Source organism: Lepidochelys olivacea (genome assembly GCF_965140295.1).
Source record: "Lepidochelys olivacea isolate rLepOli2 genome assembly, chromosome: 3".
Taxonomy (NCBI): domain Eukaryota; kingdom Metazoa; phylum Chordata; order Testudines; family Cheloniidae; genus Lepidochelys; species Lepidochelys olivacea.
The window spans coordinates 11,240,809-11,260,882 of NC_140413.1; the positions used below are offsets into that span (position 1 = coordinate 11,240,809).

General features: G+C 44.3%; 1 long non-coding RNA gene across 4 annotated transcripts; it reads right to left on the minus strand.

The window, feature by feature from the left end:
- Positions 1 to 949: 949 nt before the first annotated feature.
- On the minus strand, positions 950 to 18,496 carry LOC311517808. 4 transcript variants are annotated; one of them, XR_014710799.1, is made up of 5 exons: positions 18,456 to 18,496; positions 11,875 to 11,947; positions 8,321 to 8,465; positions 5,423 to 5,538; positions 950 to 1,166 (listed from the first exon to the last, which is right to left on the minus strand). It is a non-coding gene; the product is annotated as an uncharacterized lncRNA (long non-coding RNA). The 4 variants fall into 4 exon arrangements; XR_014710800.1 differs by having other exon boundaries at positions 8,321 to 8,540; XR_014710801.1 differs by lacking the exon at positions 18,456 to 18,496 and adding an exon at positions 14,593 to 14,644 and having other exon boundaries at positions 8,321 to 8,540.
- Between the last annotated feature and the right edge of the window lie 1,578 nt (positions 18,497 to 20,074).

A 20,074-nucleotide genomic window follows, 5' to 3' on the forward strand; every position in this document is an offset into this window, starting at 1 on the left:
AGAGGGAGTCTAATGACACCTCCTGCTTCGGGTTACATGTCAATCTCTACCCCAGAATTTACCCTAATTGGTCAAACTAGTTTTTGGGGCAGGCTTATGGATCATCCACCAGGTTAGAGACAGGCAGAGACTGGTCTCCTATATCCTAGTCCAGTGGTCTAGTCACTAGGCTGTACTGCCTTCCCTGTTCATGTATTAACAGCTTTTATAACACAATGCCTTTTCCCAGTAAAGAAAAGTCCCCCCAGGACTGGTCCCTGCAGATGTCACAGTAAGGGCTGTGAGGGAGAGCTGGGAGCAGGGCCGGGGCATACAGCACTGAGAAAAGGAGCTGGTTTGTGGACAAAGGGTGGAGGTAACAATATTTTGCTGAGGCACAGAAATGACAAAGGGACTGGGAGTTCCATTGTTTCTCCCTCTCCATGGGAGGACCCCTTGTGGCTGCCTCAGTTAAACCCACACTTGCAAATTTAATCAGGCTTCTATAATCATGGGTATTTGGGATTTGAGCTCCCATCCTGATTCCTGGAAGGGAGCCTGCTGCACACTGCCATGTCTGGAAGCTCAGGTACAAGAGAAGGGGACCTCGTGGTGAGGAGGTTTGGGAGGTGAGAGAAGCACAGAAAGGGCCGACATGCCGTGGAGCACTGGTGTGGGCGTTACACACCATGTAGCAAAGCTGTGACTGAACCCAACTCCTCTGGTAATACCACCAGCCAAACGGCTTTGTTAAAGATGTAAGGAACCTTTAAAGATTTATACCACTGTGCTCACTGAAACATACAAATATGTAAGTCCCCTGGTCCTGAACATGCCAGCGCAGATTTAACATGTGACAATGACCTTTTATTTCATTTATATTTAATTTAAAAGAAAAGAAGAAAGGGATTTTTATGGAAAAGAAATAGCAAAACAGCCCCACGTGCCAATCAAATCACTCCCACGCATGTTTGCAATACACCACCACAGCCAGTTACTTTTATTAAAAAGAGAATAACAAGCTATTATTGGTGACACAAGGGCTCCCTTATAGTTTTCTTCCAGCTCAGGGGATTCTTGACAGTCCAGATGAAAAGGATCCAAGGATTTTAGAAGCAAGGCCTCATCTGCCAGGTTCCCAGAGATACTGCATTGACAATCTCTGCTGCCATCCCTCACTCCCAGAACTAGAAAAGAGAAGAAACTCTCACACTCTATGTTTATAGCCATTAACATAAGAAAAATGCGGCATTGCATTTCAAATCAAAAGCAGAGCAGGAATTTCCCCATCACTGAACGGTGAGTTCAGATATTCCTGGTAAACTCCAGAGCAGGGGATTCTTTTCTCTCCTGCAACATTCTTCTACAGACTTTTAATGAAGATAGTCAGATATAGCTAAACATGTGTACTGGCTGCCCACCTGGCTTACCAGGTAAATATGACCTGGCTTCTGAACTTGGATCTCCCCTCCCTTTACCCTTAACTCTGTAGTAAAGGAAGCAGATTCTCATTTTCTTACAAAAGTCCTTCCTATTATCATTTTACACAGTTAAAGTGACAACCACAAACAATAAAGTAGCTGGGTGATTAAAAAAAGAACCCTGGCAAATATTAAAATATGATACATAACTGTCACTGAATGTTCATCAAAACTGTAAAAAAAAGTCTAAATTTGAAATTCCATTGAGGGACTTAATCAAAATTGTGACCTTTAAAAATGTTGATTATCTCTGTGATATATAGAGAAATAAAACCAAAAATGTATAGGATCTAGAAGGATGTGACTCACGTCCATGTGCAGCTTTTCTTTCAAACACATTTTTGTCCATAGCTAAAACTAAAAGAATAAATACAGGAACTCCTCACTTAATGTTGTAGGTATGTTCCTGAAAAAATGCAACTTTAAGCGAAACAATGTGAAGCGAATCCAATTTCCCCATAAGAATTAATGTAAATGGAGGGGGGCTTAGGTTCTAGGGAAATTTTTTTCACCAGACAAAAGACTATATTATATATATACATACACACACATGCACAGTATAAATTTTAAACAAACAATTTAATACTTGTTCATAGTGATGATGATTGTGAAGCTTGTTGAGGTGGAGGAGTCAGAGATATTTCCCAGGGAATGCCTTACTGCTAAATGAACTAGCAATTGACTGAGCCCTCAAGGGTTAACTCTCACATGCTACAAGACAGCAGGAAAGGAGGGAGGGCAGACAGAGACAGAGACACACACTGCCTTGTTAATTAGATCTGCAAGCTGAGCCCGCAGTTGCTGCTGCCTCCCTCCTGAGAGCCCTGTCCTCTGTCCCCCCTGCTCTATGGAAGATGGGGAAAGTGGGGTGCAGAGGGAGGGGGACATCCTGACAGCCCCCCTTTTCCTCCCCTCCACAGCAAGCAGGAGTCTCGGGGAGCAGCTCCAAGGCAGAGGGCAGCAGCAGCACATGGCAGTGTGGGGGGGGGGGGGACAGCTGAACTTCCTGCAGTTGATAGACTGCTGGGGCAGGTGCTGTACAGGAATTTAGGGGAGCCGGGAGCTGCTGGGGGGCTGCCGGTCCACCCGGGGTCCAACCACCCATCAGCTAGCTGCAAGGGGCTGCTCTTCCTGCAAGCAATGAACAAAGCAGGTGGCTGACAAATTAGGTTAGAAGGGAGCGTTGTACAACTTTAAACGAGCATGTTCCCAAATTGATCAGCAACTTAACATTGAAACAACATTAACCGGGATGACTTTAAGTGAGGAGTTCCTCAGTCAATTATGTGATAAATAAGTGATTCTTAAAGAATGCATGAACTATTCTGTCTTCCAGCTCATGTAAGACTAAAGCTGACCCGATTCACATGGCAGTTTCCTGCTAGCAGCTCTGCCTCGTAATAATCTTGGTACGTGCTCGGTGAACCAGCCAGGAGAGCAACGCTGACATTGCTCCCACGGAGCTCCTAGCTTCACATCCCCTGCCCTGAAGCTGCCTCTCTGGTGCTTTAGTCCTGGTCTATACTAGGAAATTGGGACGGTGTACCTACATCTCCTTTGCTGTACCTGCCACCTCTCAGGGAGGTGGAGTACCTACGCTGATGGAAGAACCCCTCTCATCGGTGCAAGCAGCATCTTCACTGCAGCACTTCAGGGCCGATGCAGTGGTGTCACTGCAGGGGTTTACGTGTAGACAAGCCCACACTGTTTGGGAAAGTGTTTCAGCCCTCCCATCTTCTCTCTGAGTCCTGTTCCTGGTGCAACATTAATTGGAGCATTTGGGGGCACCTTGTACAGGTTAAGGGGAGATTCAGCAGGTGACAAGAAGAACGCGGACAGAATTGGCTACAGATAAGCAATGAGACCATGTTAACTTTACTCCAGGAACCCTCATTTTTAAACCAGTAAAAATAAATTCTGGGCAATGTTAGCATTGAAGTCACCAAGGTTTGTAATTGATCTGGCGTTCTAAAAAGAGAAATGTGAAGGTTCTGAGTATGTACTGAGCTACATTAAGGACTGAAAGTAGAATAAAGCTCTGGTTCAAACCACAGACAGCTGGCCAAGAAGGTATGGCAGCCATCACACGTGTGCTCAAATGCACCTCCATACCACAAACACACACTTGAGCAACTTTATGCTCAACGCAACTCCTCGTATTTGAAGGTTCTTTACCCAGAAATTCTGATACACAGCTCCAATAATGCTGCCTTGCACCTGCTGGATCTGTAGCTCTCACATGTTCATCATTTCCAATTTTTCACACTGGATCCTTCCGGATGGAGACTGTACAGAGGACCAGGCCACAAACTGAGTTCCATTGTTCATCCATTTTTGATTGGAGTGATTTGAAATTACAATTTTACTATGGAAAAGCATGGTTATATCCATGCTGTGAGGGTCCAGCTTACCTTCTCATCATCAGACTTCATCTGTACCTCAGTGTCCCCTGTTGGGTTTGTGGCTTAGCCCCCAGATGAACCAAAACCTCCCCCACCTGGGGCAAAACAATGTAAAAAAGAATAACAAAACAAAAACTCTCTGGGCTACAGGTGCTTCTGCCAGGGCCGAGTGAAAATTTCTCCCTCTCAGCTGTTTTCATGTATGGCTCCCACATTCTCCTCTACTCAACTCTTCTCTGAGCTCCTCCCAGTTTGCTCTTGCAGGTTTCATTTTTTAGCTTTTTGGGAGGGGGGGGGCGAGGTTAAGATCAGCCCTCTGGCTCTTCCCTGCTCTCTTCCTTGCCCGAGAGACTCACAACAGGTCCTACCAATTTCCCTCAGTCCGAGGACAGCAGGCCTTTCAAATCCCGAAATGCTATCCAGATAGGAATCCTTTCCAGAAACGGGGAAGCATTTGAGAAGAAGGGGTTATAATGGGATCAGACTGGCAGCTGTCATTATGGTGAGTGCTACCAAGGAAATTCCATTGTTGAATGTGTCCGCAGCTATTTATTGAAAATAGCATCCTTCTGTCAGTGACTGAAAGAGTGACATATAACATTTCTGAAAGGCTTAAAAATATAAGTGCAAATCAGAGACCGTGTTGCTAGTTATTCTAGTTTTTTTCTGTGACAGATTTGATCATTTTATACGGGGATATGTCAGAGCCTACACACACATGTATACGCACACACACCCCGAAACATAGCTAGTTATTGAAAATAGGATCCTGACTGGGAGAGTGACATATCAAAATCTTGAAAGGTTTAAAAGTATCAGCCTCAATCAGAAGCTGACACTTCTTATTCTAGTTTTTCTGTGATAGATTAAATCATTTTGTACTATGATATAACACACACTCCCCCCACACACCCCAAAACATCACTCAATACTTGTACACTTTTCTTTTTGGTAAATTAAGCGTTAAAGTTGTAAAGAGTAGCCATTTTGATCTCATAGGTGCTTCACAATGATCCAAAGGAGACACATCCCCCATGCTCTCTCTTGGGGACTTGACTTTTGTCCTTCCCTTTTGTTTTCCACATTCTAAAATGAAACAATGTGGACGTATGCCACTGTCTAGCCATAGACCCTGTTTGTATGATGCCATGTCGGCATCACAGAGCGACTTTAAAAGGAGTTGGGGAGAGTAACTGCAATACATGAGCAATACATGGTTCACATAATTGCCCCATGCTGCCCTCCTTGCAAGTACTGTCCTGGGGTGGTGCTGGGTGTTATTGGATCTCATAGGGGCAAGCTCTGTAGCACTGAGCACCGTGGAGATATTGGGCTCCTCCAGGCTGTGGCAGCCTGGGTAAAGCATCTCTAAGGTTACTCTAACATGTAAACCCCAGATAGTCCACAATCAGGGCAGCACAAAAGATTCCTTTGTCCCACGTCCCAGGGTTGTGCCGTGTGCTTTGAGCCTGCAAGGTCGTTAAACAGCAGCTGTAGAAAATAGAGAGACAAATATTCTGTTTACACAGTAATGTCTGCCTTGTGGCATCGTGAACTTACCCTGTCTTTACAGCAAGGGCTCCCAATAGCACAGAGTCTAATCTGTCTAGAAGGTGAGCAACATCTACTGCTGCAGAATTCTCCATGACCTAAACATTGTCCGGGGTCAGTGAATCCTGCACAGAGAAAAAGAGTCTTGATTTTCATTCACACAGCAGGGTAAACAAGAGCAGCGACTACAGCATGACAGGCATTTCTCATTAACTGAAATTCCCATTCACTCAGACCAGGTCAAGTCTCCCCAGTTATCTTCCTGTCCCCCCTTTCACTAGATCTTTGATCATGCATAAATGTCCATAGTTCAATGGGTGTCCCTAATAATTAAACAGAGAGAGTTAATTAACCAGATGTGCTGGCTCCCCTGCTTAGGGTGATCATATTTCCCAAAGGGAAAATAGGACTCCGTGGGGGGCTGGCCTGAGGCCCCCCACCCTAGGGCTCGCCCGAGCCCCCCTCCCAGCACAGGGGGCAGGCAGGGCTTGGGTAAGCATGGACACACATCCAAAGGCTGGGGCTGGAGTCGCTGCTCACCTGAACCCTGCCTTCCCCCTGCCGGAGCCCTGCCAACCACCACCCCTATGCGGAGTGGCATCGCCGCTCACCCCAACATGTTCCCCCGCACCCACTTTTTTGACAGAAGTGGGCAGCTGGCAAGAGGAAATGGAACAAATGCCCACTTTTGCCAAGAAGTAGGGACAGGGCTTAAAAAAGGAACTGCCCGGGCCAAAACGGGACGTATGGTCACCCTACCCCTTCCACATGCTTCCAAAGCATATCAATGAACATGGGGATCCTTCATAGCCCCGCACCTGTACAGGATGGAAAGCAGGGAGTTGCCTGAATCACAAACTACTCATGGTGGCCTCTGACGTGGTTTTGACTCTTCCTGATTCCTAACAGTGAGGTACAAGGCAATATCATAAATGCTGATTTGCTGTGCAGGACTGAACTGGCTCCGCGCAGGTTTGGATGGCTGGTACTTTTAGAAACAGAAAGGTTTGAGCAAGTCCCTTCCAGTCCGAATGCCTGATTGTCTGTGAGACTCTGCATAAAGATTCCTGTGAAGACTCAGCACTTGGGAATACTTTCTCAAAAACCAGCTGCCAGGTTTAGACATGCCACACAGGCTGGTCCTTTTGAAAACAGTCCAAATGTCCACTGGGATATTTCAATTGGATAATTTAAAATGAGATTTTAGCTGTGCTTTCCTTAAAGCAGCCACTGTTCATAGATATCAGCTCAAGACCTAAACAGTATTGTCTCATTGCTTCCTTGTGCTCCACCTATCTGTCTGTGTTTCCTCTCTTGTCTTATATTTGGATTGTAAATTCTTTGCAGCAGGGAGCATGTCTTTGCTGTACAGTAGAAGAGATCCTTACACAGTGGGGTCCCAGTCCATTACTGGGGTTCTCGGGTGCTAACTGTATTATAATAAATTGTTATTATTATAAATAATAATAGTGTTAAACAACAATAACCCAGGCACATTGTCATTTCTGCAGAAACTTTTCCAACTCCACACAATGACATTTCCAGTAATGAAACGAAACACAAAAATATGGCAGATTATTTCCAGGGGACAATATGGGTAAGACATTGGGAAAATGGTCTGCCACATCATAGATCTGGTTTCTATTCCCAGATTGTGTATTCCCTCACTGGGGTGTGAGACAACACTTAACAATAAAGCACTTAAAGAGCCCTAAATAGTTCACCCTAATTGGCTGAAGATGTTACATTCCAATTCATGGTCTCCTGCTTCCCATCCCAGTTCACAATGCCCTAGCCCAAAGGGTATTTTCATTGGGTTAGGCCAGAGGAAGAGGACACATCTTGTATGTGAACCATACATACGTTCAATTCTGTTTTGCATGCTGAAGCACACCAAACAATGTTAAACATTTACACCATGTATCCAGTGTGAATTTGTCTAGCTTCAACTTCCAGCTATTGGATCACATAATACCTTTATTTACTAGATTGAAGAGCCCGTTATTACATATTCATTCCTCACATACATATAAATTGTGATAAAGTTACCCCTTAACAGTCTCTTTTTAACCTAAAGAGATTGAACTTTTTGAGTCTATTACTATAAGGCATGTTTTTTAACCCTTTAATCATCCCTGTGACTGTTCTCTGAACCCTCTCCAACTGATCAACATCCTTCTTGTCTTGTGGACACCCAAACTGGACACAGTATACTAGAAGTGGTCACAACTGGATGTGTCAAATATAGAGGGAAAATAACCACTCTACTCCAACTTGAGATTCCCTTCTTTATGCATCCAAGGATTTGATTCATCCTTTTAGCCACAGGATTGCTCTCAAAACTCATGTTCAGCGGATTATCCACCCACAACTCCAAAATCTTTTTTCAGAGTCACTGCTTCCCAGGATAGAGTTCCTCATCCTGGAAGCTTGGCCGACCTTTGTTCCTAGATCCATATATTTATATTTAGCTGTATGATTGTTTGCTTGTGCCCAACTTACCAAGTGGTCCAAATCGCTCTGTATCAGTGACCTGTCCCTTCATTTTTGTCACCTGCAAACTTTATAGGTGATGATTTTATGTTTTCTTTCAGGCCCTTGAGAAACATGTTGACTAGCGTAACAGTGAGAACTAATCCCTGTGGGACTCCACTAGGTCAAAATTAGGGATAATATTACAGGTCAGAGTTTAGCCAAATCTGAATGGATCTTAATAGGCACATTAAAGGTACTTTTCTGACCCCAGAACTATTCTCCAACCAAATGTCAAGTGTCTACTGCAAACCTTACAACTCCTTAGAAAAAAAAAGTTGGAAAATAAATTATAATTCAAAGTTAGAGGAAATCTTAGTAGAGACTTACACAACCGTCCCTCTATATTGTCCCTTCATTGCATTAGGATCTTACCTGGAGAGCTTTGCAGCACCAGGAAGAAGAGAGCAAAGAACAGATAGAGAATCTTCATGGCTGAAGTTTGGCTGAGAACTCAATGTCACTGGGGAGAAGAGACTTCAAGATGGATAGGAGATGGAGAGTCTCTATTTATGGGCTGCTGGGGATTGTGAAATGTGGATCTGTTGAAATCTTGTTTTGAAGCATGTTGCATTTATTAAGTTTGTGCTGCAATCTTAAAAGGATAGTGATTATTATTTGTGCAGCACCATAAAAATTCCTGGAGAATTTCCGGGAAACACAGTTGACAAGTCCCTGCCTTTAGAAAGTTACAGTATGAATATTTACAATTAGCAAACACCAACTGCCTGGTCAAAAGCCCTTTGAAGAGAATGGAAAGCCTTCCATTAAATGTAAATGAGGGCCCTATTCAGAGAGTAATCTCAGAATACAGCTGTACCTGGGAAGCATTGGCAGTAGGGTGTGTGCATTTGTGTATTTGTTTTGTACAATATTTATCAATATTTTACATGTATTTAGGGAAGTTTTCTAAGTTCATGCTTCCAAACCCATAAAACAGAGGTTAAAATTCTTTTAAAAATCAGAACTAAAGTGAATAACATTTCCAGTAGTGTGTGTCAGGAATGTATGGGTCTGTTTTGTTTTGTTTTTCTGTATATTTGAACTGAGGAATTTTACAGTAGTGTTAGGAGAAAACAATGAGTTTTTTTCTTTCTTCCCCCTCTATAACAAGCAACAGCCTTAAAGATAATAGACTAAAGTAGAGACATAAAATATAGATGCATCAAACATGTGGAAGCCGATGTTACTTGAAGGTAGTAAGCACATCTCAGGATTTTTCTCATTCTCTCAGGAAGAAGAGAACAAGAACTGATTGGGCTTAAACTGCAGCCAGGAAATCTTAGAAAAATAAAGAGTCTAAGGGTTCTACAGAGACATCTGACACCTCAGTGTTCCCTGGGAGATTCATTCTAACCAGTGCCCAGAACATGCAAAACACAACCCCCCACAAAGCTTCAGAATCTTTAGAATCTCCCTTCCAATCATCTTCTTCTTCCCCTTTCTCCCATTTTCCCCATTTTGAGGCACCAAGAGTTGAGGGGAGCGGACCAAAAATGACGTTCCATGCAGAGGGGAACATCAACTGGGCAATGAGGAGCTGTGACAGGACAGTGAGCTGCCCCTCTCATCCCCCAGTCAGTGCCCTCGATCTCAACTGATCTCTTCGCCTGCAACTTTCTCCACAGCGAAACAACAAGGGGCTCTGGATGCTTCTCTGCCCAGTAGGGACACAAGGAGCAGGCAACTACTTGAAACACTGGCATGCGTTACCTAGGGAGGTGGTGGAATCTCCTTCCTTAGATATTTTTAAGGTCAGGCTTGACAAAGCCCTGGCTGGGATGATTTAGTCGGGGATTGGTCCAACTTTGATCAGGGGCTTGGACTAGATGACTTCCTGAGGTCCCTTCCAACCTTGATATTCTATGATTCTATAATTCTACTTTGATAAAAACAGTTATGCTCTTGCAGGACAGTGACTGTTAGAGGCACAATTGATGATGGCTTTATTTTCTCCTATATGATTTATAAATATACTGCTTTTAAGGGTACAAACTGTATGCTACTTTTATAGACTGAGAGATGTTTTTTGATTCTGTTAATCTAGACAAGCTTTGGGCAAAATTAAGAAGGATGGGTATCGATCTAAAAGTGGTGAGCATTTTGGAGGCTCTCCACCACAGCAATATGGGTAGGGCAAAGTCAATGGAGAATGTACTAATATTTTTCCCAGGTGGTAGAGGATAAGTCCTTCTAGCACCTCCTCTTATTAATTTATATATTAATGATGTGGTGCATGTTTTAAAGGAAGATAAGTTTTCTCCAACACATGTTAAGGGTAGATCTATCCCAGTATTATTATATGCTGATTATATGATTGTTTTATCCCAAACGCTAAGAAGCCTCTGCTGGTTTTTATCTCAATTTTCCTCTTATTTTAACTCTCCAGACCCGGTTCTCATTTATAACAAGGCCAAGTCATGATTTTGGGAAAGAACCTTCTGCAAACTGAGTGGAAGATAGAAGGCTCCCTGTAAAACAAGACTCTGCTTTGGCTTACTGTGGGATAAAGTTTCATGATTCAGGCAGCTGGTCCCCTTATCATAAAGCCTTAAAACAAAAGGCCCTTAGCTCTGCTCAGCGGATGCTGTGTTTTACCTACTCATATGGTGGGAGCAAAGTTGTCCCAGCGCTAAGAATTTTTAATACTAAAATAATATTGAAGATGCTCTCTGGGTATGACTACACAGCAAACAAACAAAAAAACAAAAACGCTGGTCCATTCCAGCTGGCTCAGGCTTGCGGGGCTTGGGCTGTGGGGGTATTTCATTGTTGTGTAGACTTCTAGGCTCGGGCTGCAGCCCAAGCTCTGGGACCCTCCAACCTTGCAGAGTCCTAGAGCCTTGACTCACGACTCAGCCCAAGCCCAGACACCTACACCCCACAAGCCCGTATTGGCTGGCAGAGGCCAGTTGCAGGTGTCTAGTTGCTGTGTAGACAAATCCTATGAGGTAAAATTTGGATTAGGCATCGAATTTCAGCCTTAGAGATCAACTATGCTGCTGTAGCTCTTGTAGTGTAGACATACCCTAAGTATGGCAGCATCTAGCCCTTAAAAACTCACAGATCTGCTTCACTGGGTAAAAAACTTAACTATTATCAGGAGTAGAGTTGTTCTCCCTCACTGATCCTACTTGGGCCCCCAGTGAGCCCTGACTCCATTACAGAAGCCTTGGGAATTTCCTTTACTTTTCCTGGCTGCAACTGTAGCCCAGTCACTTCTCGTTCTCTCCTCTCTAAATAGGGCGAATGGGACAAATCCTGAAAAGGTGCTTAGTATCTGCAGGGGCCATTGACTCTCCCATGTTCAATGCATCAATGTTTTGTGTGTGCACTTTTCACTGCAATTGTTAAGGCTGCTGTTTGCTCCAGCGATAAAACAAAACCACAAGAGGAAGATTTTATATCTTTCTTCCTGCAAATTATGTTGTGAATGTTAATTCCTCATTTAATTGTTATAGAAAAAAACAAACTACACTCATGACAGGATTTTCAGTGTCACTGGTTTCCATGTTTAAGGATGTGACAGCACACTGTTATGGGTTTAGACGGGGGTGGCAGTACTGAGGAGGGAAGGATGGGGGGCTACCGCCCCCTGCAATAGAAATATAGTGGGAGCTTAAACATGCGCATATATGGGGGGGTTACAGAGGTGCTAGTGGAGTCCGGAGGAGGTGAGGTGGGTGCAGCAGTGGGATGAAGCTGGGGATCAGGCTGGAACTGCGGGGAGTCCAATACCCACCCTGGAGCTGGTTGGCTTTCCCCCCCACTTCCCGCTGAGTCTCAATAGCTCCCCTTGCTCCCCTCCCATCCCTCCACTCCCACATTCACAGCGAGGTTCCCCCCTCTGGGTTTGGATGCATGAAAATAGGAAAACGCCCTAAATTCACGAACGCTATTGATACAATTTGTTCACAACAAACACTCACCTTGCTGCCAAGCCTCTCCCAGGTTGACCTGTTTCCTGGAATTCCTTTCTGCAATACGGCCCTCATCCAAAGCCTAATAAAGTCAGAGGCAGTCTTACCACTTATTTCATGGGCAATGGACCATACAATAGATTTTATCAGGTTCAACTTACTCAAGGCTGGGACTTGACAATTGTATTACTGAGACGTGCCCAGAATTTTGATGGAGCTGTACAAATAATACTTATAATTAACAGATTGCAGCACACGTGTTATAAATATCACTTACACCAAACAAAAATTCTAGAATTCAGTATATTATAGTCCCCAGACTATATTTTTGGAGCAGAAGTCTCCATGGGAAATCAGACCTAGTATTTTTGTATCCAATAATAAACACTGTCCCCTATATGTTTTCTCTATAAAATTCACCAATCCCTCCCAGCGCCCACTAGAAATATACCCCATCAATGATGATGCCTTGTTTACAATTACATTTTGAGACCAATCAGTTAGCCAGCTTTTAAACAATGTAATGTTTATATAATTCAGTTTTTTAAATCAAAACATCATGAGGTACCAAGTTAAATGCCTTACAGAAGACTAACTATATTATATCAACAAAATTATCTTCATGAACCATACTGGTATTCTCATCTATCTATCTATCTATCTAAAATTAGTTTGACAGGATCTCTTTTCCATAAATCCATGTTGATTGGCATGAATTCTATTACCCGCCTTTAATTCTGTATTAATCGTGTCTGTATCAACTGCTCCATTATCTTAGCTGGGATTGATGTCAGACTGACAAGCCTATAATAACCCAGGGCCTCCTGTTCACCCATTTTAAATACTGGCACAACAATAGCTTTCTACCAGCCTTCTGGAGCTTCCCCAGTGTTCAAGACTTATTTGAAACCAACATTAATGGGCCAGCCAGTTTCTCAGCCAGGTCTTTTAAAATACACAACTTTCTCCAAAATGCTCTTAGTACTCTTTCTAGAGAGATCACCTGGAGAGTGAAACTTCCTCAAACTGCAGGGCTCTGTTGTAGAAACCTCCAGATAGATTTTAATTTTCTACATATTTTCTAAAATGTACATTATGCTTCCCCATCAAGTCCCAGCTTGATCCTGTATCTCTGTCATGAAGTTCCAAGTATAAAGCAAATAATATAGAAGAAACTGATAAAAGATGAAGTTACTTCACAAGTGAGTGAGAGTTTGAGGTTAGCTCTGCTAGCGACTGTTGCTGTTACTCAATCTGACTCCTCTGTGAGCCACAGACTCAGCATCTTCTATTAGACGTGTTTTAAGGGCTTAGCCCTAAGTTCTGCAAAGGATTCTTGGTCATTCCTGGATAAATATGACACTATTAAAAATAAATTCCGTATTTTCTGTGTCATCATTACAGCTGACAAGCCTTGGCTGGAGGAAATTACAGTCTTGGTTGAAATACTGGCTCCCTGGAAATCAAAGGGAATTTTGTCATTGACTTTCTGGGGCCAGGCTTACAGCCTGACCATCTACATCGATTAAACATCCTCAGCCTGGGACAAAAGTGACTGAAGTGAATGGAAAGAAACTCACTGGCTGCAATGGGCTTTGGAGGAGGCCCCACATCTCAGAAAGAAATTCAGGAAACTCTGTTTGTTTGTGCAGGTTGGAATTCATACTACTCTAATTGCTGGTCTAGTCAAGGAGTGTAACCTCATAACGGAGCTACGGTTTTATTGGGATAAATGTGCTTATCTCTAATAATATGTATAAAACCTCTTCGTTGTCCTTGGCCCTGCCATTATGGAGTCTTCTCTGATTTCTTTAGTTTTGCTTATATTTCTGCACTTCATTACTTCTAATTTCTAGGCATTGCTATTTACTTCCGCTGTTCCCCAATTTTTTAAAATTTTTTCTAATTGTTGCCTACACTTTCCGTGCAGACTGATCCCGGGGAGACAAACACACGGCACTCTCTTCTGCAGGATCTGCTGCATGACAAGCACGGCTTGCTGCACTTTAGTGGCAATAATGGAAAGGGAATCATTGTAAGTGTCAAGGTTCCTCCCCCACTCTGAACTCTAGGGTACAGATGTGGGGACCTGCATGAAAAACCTCCTAAGCTTATCTTTACCAGCTTAGGTCAAAACTTCCCCAAGGTACAAAATATTCCACCCGTTGTCCTTGGACTGACCGCTACCACCACCAAACTAATACTGGTTACTGGAGAAGAGCTGTTTGGACGCGTCTTTCCCCCCAAAATACTTCCCAAAACCTTGCACCCCACTTCCTGGACAAGGTTTGGTAAAAAGCCTCACCAATTTGCCTAGGTGACTACAGACCCAGACCCTTGGATCTTAAGAACAATGAACAATCCTCCCAACACTTGCAGCCCCCCCTTTCCTGGGAAATGTTGGATAAAAAGCCTCACCAATTTGCATAGGTGACCACAGACCCAAACCCTTGGATCTGAGAACAATGAAAAAGCATTCAGTTTTCTTACAAGAAGACTTTTAATAAAAATAGAAGTAAATAGAAATAAAGAAATCCCCCCTGTAAAATCAGGATGGTAGATATCTTACAGAGTAATTAGATTAAAAAACATAGAGAACCCCTCTAGGCAAAACCTTAAGTTACAAAAAAGATACACAGACAGAAATAGTTATTCTATTCAGCACAATTCTTTTCTCAGCCATTTAAAGAAATCATAATCTAACACATACCTAGCTAGATTACTTACTAAAAGTTCTAAGACTCCATTCCTGGTCTATCCCTGGCAGAAACCAGCATACAGACAGACACAGACCCTTTGTTTCTCCCCCTCCTCCCAGCTTTTGAAAGTATCTTGTCTCCTCATTGGTCATTTTGGTCAGGTGCCAGCGAGGTTACCTTTAGCTTCTTAACCCTTTACAGGTGAGAGGAGCTTTCCCCTGGCCAGGAGGGATTTTAAAAGGGTTTACCCTTCCCTTTATATTTATGACAGTAAGACTACAGCCTCTGCCTAGTTAAGGCTGTGATAAGTTAGAAGATAAAAGATTGTAGGGTCCAGGCACGAGACAACAGCAACCCAAAGAGGGAAGCCTGGGGTCCCATGCCTAAGCCAGAAGACTTCCCCGTTGTTGAACTCTTCGTCTATACCCTGAAAGGGTGGAATTGAATGTGAGACCTGGCTGGAGGGCTGAGTCACTGAAGGGACAGATTGTTGCAGGGAAAGGGGAGCACCTAGAAAGAAAACAGCCTACTGTGCCTCCTGACCTTGAGGTGGTGCCAGGGTGAGTGTTCCCCTTCACAATCCTCCACATCTAAAGGGTAGATTTAAATAATAACTCCCCAATCTGTGTGACATTTCTGAGTCATGGTCCAATGACAGAGGTTAGTTTCAGGGAGCCTTTAAGGTGGCGTTGGATAAGGCTTTCAGTAGATCACTCAGGGTTCATTCTTCATCTTAGTTCTTAAGATTATCACATCCCTCCTGCCTTTCCCTGCTCTCCTTTCCAGGGAGATTCCCAGCAGGTCCTACCAACTCTGTTCAGACTGAAGAGGGCAGGCCCTTCATACCCAGCAGGCTTTCTTAGCAGCCTACACCTCCCATGATTGCTGGACTACAAGTCCCAGAATTCAGGGGTGCATTCACCTAGGTTCACCCTAATGGGAGGGGTCAAATATTTAAACAGTAAAAGGGAACAGTATTTAAATCTGAAAGGAATTTTTGTATAATTGCCATTGAAGGCGTCATTATCTATAACACCAGTAAGGAGCTGTTAGGGTAACTGTCCCAAAAAGAGGTTTTCCTGATTACTGACATGACTGTCAGCTAACACTTTCATACCCACTCTCTTTACAGGGTACTAAGCTTTGTCAGTCACTCAAGCCTCTGTGGCCCAAAGGGACCCCCAGTGTAACTATGACCTGTTTCATAAAAAGGGACACCGACATAGTGTACATTCTATAATTCTGGTTGGGATCCCACTCCGATTGCTAGAGGGCAGCAGGAGGAGATCTTAGAGGGGTCACATAACCCTCTTCTATATGGGTCAAACCATCCCAGAACGGATTGGTCAATCCCACTCTTGGGGTGGTGCTATGCACCTGAATCCCACTCTGACTGGCAAAGTGAGATAGGAGGAGTTCTTAGTGGTGGCCCCATGCCACCTTGTGCTTCTGGTTACATATCAGTCTCTGCCTCGGAACTTCGTCAAACACCCTCATGGGGCAGGCCTATGGACCATCAAACAGGCCAGAGACAGGCAAAGAATCCAGGTCTTCTATGTCCCAGGTCAGTGCTCTTGCCATGAGAATATATTGCCTTCACTGTTCATACATTAACAGCCCCTAACACAATGCCTTTTCCCAGTAAAGACAAGTCGCTCAAGGACTGGTCCCTGCAGAGGTGATTATAAGGGCTGTGAGAGAGAGCTGGGCACAGGGGAGGGAGATAGGGCACTGAAGAAAGGAGCTGGTTTGTGGAGACAAGCTGGAGGTAACAATCATTTGCTGCTGCACAGGGATGGCACAGGAACTGTGTAGCTCCATTGTTTCTCCCTCTCCATGGGAGGACCCCATGTGGTGGCCTCTGTTACACCCAGACTTGCAAATGTATTCCCATTTCTATGAGGCTGGGTCTTTGGGACTTTTGCTGCTTCTCTGATTCCTGCACAGGAACCTCCTGCACATGGCCGTGTCTGGAAGCTCAGGCACAAGAGAAAGGGACCTCGTGGGGCAGGTTTTGGAAGTGAGTGAAGCCGAGAGACGGTTGACATGCCATGGAGCACTGAAGTGGGTCTTACACATCATGCAGCCAAACTGTGACTGAAACCAGCTCCTCTGACAACACCACCAGCCACACAGATATGTTCAAGGTGGTAGGAATCGGTAAAAGATTTACCCCAGTGAGCTCACAGAGACATACAAGGGTGTGTCCTCTTGTCTAGGAACAGCCTTGGGTGCACTTAACACATGACAGGGACCTTTTATTTTATTTATATTTAATGTAAAAGAAAAGAAGAAAGGGATTTTGATGGAAAAGAAATTGAAAAACAGCCCCCACGTGCAAATCAAAACACTCCCACACTGACAGGTTTCAGAGTAACAGCCGTGTTAGTCTGTATTCGCAAAAAGAAAAGGAGTCCTTGTGGCACCTTAGAGACTAACCAATTTATTTGAGCATGAGCTTTCGTGAGTAGCTCACGAAAGCTCATGCTCAAATAAATTGGTTAGTCTCTAAGGTGCCACAAGGACTCCTTTTCTTTTTACTCCCACACTGGTTTGCAATACATCTCCACAATCAGTTACTTTTATTAAAAAAAGAACAAGCTGTTATGAGTGATACAAGGGCTCCTCTGTGGATTTTTTCCAGCTCGCAAGATTCGTTAGAGCCCAAATGTAAAGGATCCAAGGATTTAACAAGCAAGGCATCCTCTGCCAGATTCCCAGAGATCCTGCATTGACATCTGCTACCATCACTCACTCCCAGAACTGCAAAAATGGAAGAAACTCTCATATTCTATGTTTACATCCAGTCACACAAGGAAAATATGGCACTGCATTTCAAATCAGAAGCAGAGCAGGAATTTTCCCATCATTGAATGGTGCGTACAGATATTCCTGGTTATCTCAAGAGCAGGGGATTCATTTCTCTCCTGCAACATTCTTCTACAGAGATTTAATGGAGACAGATATAGCGAAATAGGTGAGCTAGCTGCCTACCTGCCCACCTGGTAAATATATTTGACTTTGGAACATATATATCCCATCCCTTTACGCCTTACTCTCTAGTCAAAAAGGCAGATTATTAAAAAATAAAATCCTTCCTATTAACCTTCTAAAAAGAGAAGAAACAACCAAACATAGATAAGTGAATTCAAAGGGTGAGAAGAACCACTGCATATTGAATATTGGAGCAGCTTTAAATATGATGGGGTGCCCACACAGATGGGAGAACACCTCCCATTGCTCCAGGTCGGGGTGTGCAAACTATGGCCCGTGGGCCAGATCCGGCCCGCCAGCCATTTTAATCTAGCCCTCGAGCTCCCACTGGGGCTCAGGGTCGGGGGCTGCTCCGCGAGGCTCCAGAAAGCAGCGGTATGGCCCTCCTTCGGCAGCCAGGGGGCTCCACTCCGCACATTGTCCCCACCCCAAGTGCTGCCCCTGCAGTTGTCATTGGCTGGCAACCGTGGCCAATGGAAGCTGCAGGGGCGGTGCCTGCAGATGGGGCAGCGCGCACCAGAACCGCCTGGCCACACCTCCTCGTAGGAGCCAGAGCAGGACATGCTGCTGCTTCTGGGAGCCACTTGAGGTAAGCGCTTCCTGGAGCCTGCACCCCTGAGCCACCCTCCCCCCCACAATGCCCCAACCCCCTGCCCCAGCCCTGATCCCCCTCCCGCCCTCTGAACCCCTTGGTCCCAGCCCGGAGCACCCTCCTGAACCCCAAAACCCTCATCTCCAGCCCCATCCCAGAGCCCACACCCCAGCTGGAGCCCTCACTCCCCATCCCTGCACCCCACTCCCCCACCGTAGCCCTAGCCTCTTGCACCCTGAGCTCCTCATTTCTGGCCCCACTCCGGAGCCTGCACCCCAGGGGTGAAAGTAAAATACAGCTCTTACCGGTATGGGGCCCACTCTGCCCTCCCCTGGAAGGGGCGGGGCCAGGGGGGAAAGTAAGTTACAATTCTTACTGGTGCAGTCCAAATGCAAGCAACTGACCTCCCCTACATACGTCACGGATCCCTCCCATTGTGTGACTTAGATATAAGAAAGTAAAGCTACGACTACTACTACCAGCGCTGTCGGTAATAAAACTTTAACACTGGAATAAGTGAAAAAATAACTGAAAAAGTGAAAACTCACTGTCACATTTTTCTCCTTGTCCTCCCTCCTCCTTCCGCCCGGCTGCGACGCAGCTGGGCTCCGTGCTTCCCCTCCCCCTAAGCTGGCACTCAGCAGGGGCTGCAGCGGCTCCCCTCTAGCTTGCAGCAGGGAGCAGGGGGACTGGCTGAAGGAGAAGCCTGCCCAAGATGCCTGCAGGCGGCATAAGAACATTTTAAACTTAGCTGTTCACTCCGCAGTTCAGCCCGTGGGTTAAGGGGCCAATTCTGACATCCTTGTTAATTTCACTCACAGTTGTTGGGGTGTTAGATTTGAACTTGGAGATGGTTCCTGATTTTGATTGTATTTTTTGTGTATTATACTATTGGCGATCGCCTCATCCAGGGGGCAGAAAAGAACTGCCCCTGCCTTGGTCACACACAAACCCACACCCCAAAAACTGTGAGTGAAATACCCTTTGGACTAAGGGATGGTGAATTGGGCTGGGAACCTGGAGGCCATGAACTGGAATCTAATTTCTACTTCTGACTAATATTAAGTACTCAGAGCCTTCACATCCCTTATTATTACACAATGTCTCATGCCCCATGGAGAGAGTTCACAGTCTGGGAATAAAACACACAATTTTGATGTGACAGATTATTGTCCCATTGTCCTAGTCACACTGTCTCCCAGATAATAATCTGTGTACTTGTCTTAATTATTTGTCTTAATTACTGGAAATGCAACTGTGTGGTGTTGGAACAGTTTCAGCAGAAAAGAAAATGTATCTGTATTTTTTATTTATTATTATTATTATTAATAATAATTAGTAGTATTATTAAAGAAATGTATTAGGCCCTTGGAGTCCTAGTGACAGACTAGGACCTTATTATCTCAGGCTTTCTACTGAGGTGTAACTAGGACACACTCCTTGCACCAAACAATTTATAATCCATGTATATGAGGAGAGAAAAACAGAGAGAGATAGAACAAGAGGTAGAGAACAAGGAAGTAATGAAACAATACAGTTTACATTTTGGGCTCCTGTCTGTCTTGAGTGGATAGTTAATGAAAGCACAGCTAAAATCCAATTTAAAATATTCAAATTGAAATTTCCGAAAGGATGAGGTGTTGGATATTTGGGCTGAATTCCAAAAGGACCGGCCTTTCTAACATGTCTAATCCTGGCAATTGGTGATTAACGAAGTATTCCCAACTGTGAGTCTTCACAAGAATGTTTGTGCAGAGTCCCACAGAGAATCAGGCATTTAGACTAAAATGGACTCATTCAGACGCTTCCGTTTCTAAATGTTGCTCCTACCCACCGCAGTCCTGAGGCTGTTCAACCCTGTTCAATCAATCACCACGCTATAGCATTCGTCACCATATACATCTGACACATTTTCATGCCCCTT